We start from the raw sequence: 3964 nt of genomic DNA, 5'->3' as shown, positions 1-3964 counted from the left end.
TGTGCCCAATCTCTAGTAGAGCATTCCAAGCTTGTATTGGTCTGATCAGCCATAGTCTTACACAGTGAAACTTCACTTTATCATGGTGATGTCATTTTGTTCCTCTTCAAAAATGGACAACAACCAACTTGGTGATCTCATCAGTTTCATTGTCCCAGTGTTCTATACCACTCTGGTGTCCTCCAAAGTAATGTCCGCTGAGAATTTGGGGTTCAAGCCTGTAAGTGGAAAGCTATGAGGACTTTGCACAAAGGTGTTGGATTGTCTCCTTTGTCTGACTTTGTGTTTGTGGATGAGTGAGATCTCCAGATGCAGAAGTCATTTATGTTTGAAACTCCTGCCTTGAGATGAAGTTGGACTGATGATGAGTCTGTCCCATGGCCCACCAAGTCTAGCAGACCCAAGTCTAGCCTCTCATTCTGCCCTGGTCATTTTCCTGACACTTGACTTATCCCTGCACCATTTTACATCAAGATCTCTGGATATAACCTGACACACGCTGTCATTGCGACAGGAAAGGCCATGTCAATCTCCAGTCTCTGATCTAGATGTCCATTCATCACCCCTTGGAGTTCCTACAATGCAACACTCCATTGGTGGCCACCAGTCACATCTATGGGTGGTCTATATCTGTTAGAATGTGAGCTCCTGGAAGTTACAGACTGTCTGGCTTTTGTGTTCTTTGTCCTTAGCTGTTAGCTGCCCTGTTCAGTAATGCTATTTCATTCATTTAGTCAATCACCAAGTATTTATTGAGTGTCTTCTCAGTGCCAGGCTTGTGCTCAATATTAGGGATGAAAGAAAGAAAAAATGAAATGAAAGAAAAATCCAAATAAAGAGTCGCTGCCTTCAAGGAGTTTATATTCTAAAGGGAGGGAAATATAAACAATGGGGTGTGTGACCATTAACACCCCCAGCTCTGATCTTCTGAGTTGCGCTCATGCCTGCCTGGCATCAGGTGGGAAAGGATCAGCATGTCATCTCAGCCACGAGCCTTGGGATTATCCTTCATGAATCATCAGAGTGCCCTTCGCTGGCCTGGCCCTCACCCTAGGCTTTCCATCACTCCCAGACATTTCCTGAGACACTGTCCTCACCTTCCACATGGACAGACAGCATTTTATAGGAGGAATTGTATCTCAGATTTCCTTTCTTAGCCAGGATCAGTAATTTCCATGATTCTGTTTCTGAATCCCAGTAATGCTAGAGGAGCAGATGCTCATCGGTAAGTCTCCTGTGAGATGGAATCAGTCCAACACTCAGGACTACACCTTCCTTTTGGGTTCACTGGTAGCCACCACTTTATCCTGGTCTTTCCCCTGCAACTAGTATTCATGTGCTATGTTGTTATTCCTTTATTGTTGGGAGTAATGGAACAGGAGTGGGGATGGAAGCACAGCCTTTCCTGTGTGGTCACTGTCTGCTAGCTGGGCTGTCCATTTTCCTTCTGTGAAATCAGTAATGCACCAACAATCCCAAAGAGAATTTCCCTCAGACTCTTCCTGAACTCAGTTTGGTCCCTATAATAAACGCCCCCAACTGCATCCTTACCTTTCTCCCCATCTGAATCTCTCTCCTCCTCCCTATCTTCCATTCTGAATTGTTAATTAACTTCTGGAATTATGAAATAAGAGAGACATGTCCACTACTTTGGGTAAGGTTCTTTAGTCACATTTAGTCATGTCCTACTCTTTTTGACCCAATTTAGAGTCTTCTTGGCAAAGATACTGGAGTAGTTTGCCATTTCCTTCTCCAGTTCATTTTACAGATGAAGTACTGAGGTAAAGAGGGTTAGGTGACTTGGCCAAGGACACACAACTGGTAAGTGTCTGGTAAGTGTCTGAAGTCACAGGCCTTTTTGACTCCAAACCTGCTACTTTATCCATTGAGTCACCTAGATGCGCCAGAAAGACCATGATGGCAGTGAGAATGGGAAATTAGTCCAAAATGAGGTTGAAATCGTACATCTCCAATTTTATTCCAATTCACAATATTACAGGTTTTGTCTAGAACTAAATATTTTGTATAATATGTTTATTTAAGCAAGAATTTTTCAACATGTTCCTCTTCCAAAGAATTTTAGAAACCAGAGTCTTGAGTAGCCCAGTTAGGAGAGTCTGATCTACTATTCTGATAAAGTTTTTTTTTTTTTTCAATATTCATGGCCAGCATCTGACTTCAAAAATAAAGGTTTTTAGTCATTTCAATTACTTGCTGATAGGGTGAGACTTCATTGTTACCCATAACCACATGGCCAAATTTGAAATCAATGTTGTCATCAAGCCTAGCATTTCTAATCAAATTGACAATCCATCTTTTAGCTTCTTCAGGAGTCATGTTCAACTTACCTGCCAACATGCTGATACGTTGTTGATACAATACAGTACAATATAATACAATGGTAATCCATTGAAGAATGCAACAGGAAGTCTCAAATATGACGAGCTGAGCATTTTCAATGAAATCCTCAAGGCAAGCCTGAGGAAAAAAGTCATTTTCAAGAACTGCTTCACATTCTCTTAACTTTTTCTGGTCCCATCAAAGTCAAAGACAACATACAAACGTTCAACAAAGTCTGTTATAGGATCTTTGTATGTGTGGGACTCCTGCTGAATAACTTTGATGAGGTCTTTAAATTTCTGTCTTCGTTTTTGAACATCTTTGCTTGTTATGACTGCAGAAGTCAAATAGCAGAGAGTATGTGGGCACATAGTTTGAACTGCATTAAGATACTGTGGCTGGTAAAGAAAGAGATCAATAATCTTGTCTTGACATTTTGTGTTTTTGACGAATACAAATAGAGACCAATGAATCCAGCCATGTTCTCTGCTGAAGGGACTGGAGTGGAGAAGTGACAGAATTATTATCTGTGGTCTCTTTCAATCTTGTAAGGTGTTCCATGGCTGCATCCCAATTCTGCATTAACATTTCATATGCTAGTTTTCCCCACAGTGAACTCAAAGCATTTCTGTCAGTTGAGGGGCCAATCCTCTAAAACAGTAGAAATGCTATGCTGCTCCTCAACAGTTGCCACATTCATACTGGAATTTTGTATATCTGTGGAGTATATCTAAATATACTTGTTTAAAACCATGTTTGTCAGCCAGGTAGTCAAAGAGCACTTGACCATCCCTGGTAGATTGCCTTTGTCTTGTTGTTTCTGGATCTTCAAACATCTTGACCAAACAGACAGTTTCTGCTTGTCGTTGTTTCAGTTGTGCAACAACAGAAGCTCTTTTCTTACATAAAGCATGAGGAATGTTGTCAGAACAAAGGTTTCTATACACATCCATTGTAGAATCCCCCATGTTTGTGTCACTAAGAATGTCCAATTTTCCTTGAAGCAATTCCTTTTCATTATATATCTCTTTGACTGAGAAAAACTCAAGCAGCAGGAAGACAAGATGGTGGTCCAAAAAGTGTGTGATGTAAGTAGAAAGATTGTACTCCACCATCTTGCAGAGAAATAGGGGTTAACTCCTAGCCAAGCTTTACTGAGACTACTGTAAAGGGAATCAGCAGACAAATCTTCCATTATGCTTCTGCAGTTCTCCCTGAAATCACAGTTTTTTAAGACACAGAGAGTACAGGGAGCAACAGTGACCAGCAGAAAAAAATGGTTCAGAAGTCGATGAGGGACATGAGGATGAGTTTGGAATGGTGAGGGAAATAAGGCAGGAGGGGGAAGGATAGAGAATCTCACTTACATAACTTTGAACTAGAGTTGGGAGCACTCAGCTGCATGGAGCCAATGGAGATGAAACAGGACCAGGAGTGGGAGACAAAGTTTGAGGTCTGTTTTATAGGGTATTTTTTTTAGACATTTAATAAAGGTTTATTGGCTATTAAAAGTTATTGAATTTCAGTGTTTATTGGCAACAATAAGGACAATAACAAAAATATTCAGAAGTTGGAAATGGCATTAGAGGTGACTGAATTCAAACTATAATTGAAAAGAAATTTC

At 40.6% G+C, this 3964-nt stretch overlaps 1 pseudogene; it reads right to left on the bottom strand.

The window, feature by feature from the left end:
• Window positions 1-2079: 2079 nt before the first annotated feature.
• On the bottom strand, window positions 2080-3455 carry LOC140508539 (eukaryotic translation initiation factor 3 subunit E pseudogene; annotated as a pseudogene).
• Window positions 3456-3964: the final 509 nt, after the last annotated feature.

Source organism: Notamacropus eugenii, chromosome 5, assembly GCF_028372415.1.
Source record: "Notamacropus eugenii isolate mMacEug1 chromosome 5, mMacEug1.pri_v2, whole genome shotgun sequence".
NCBI classification, from domain to species: domain Eukaryota; kingdom Metazoa; phylum Chordata; class Mammalia; order Diprotodontia; family Macropodidae; genus Notamacropus; species Notamacropus eugenii.
This window is presented reverse-complemented; position numbering and strand designations above follow the sequence as displayed.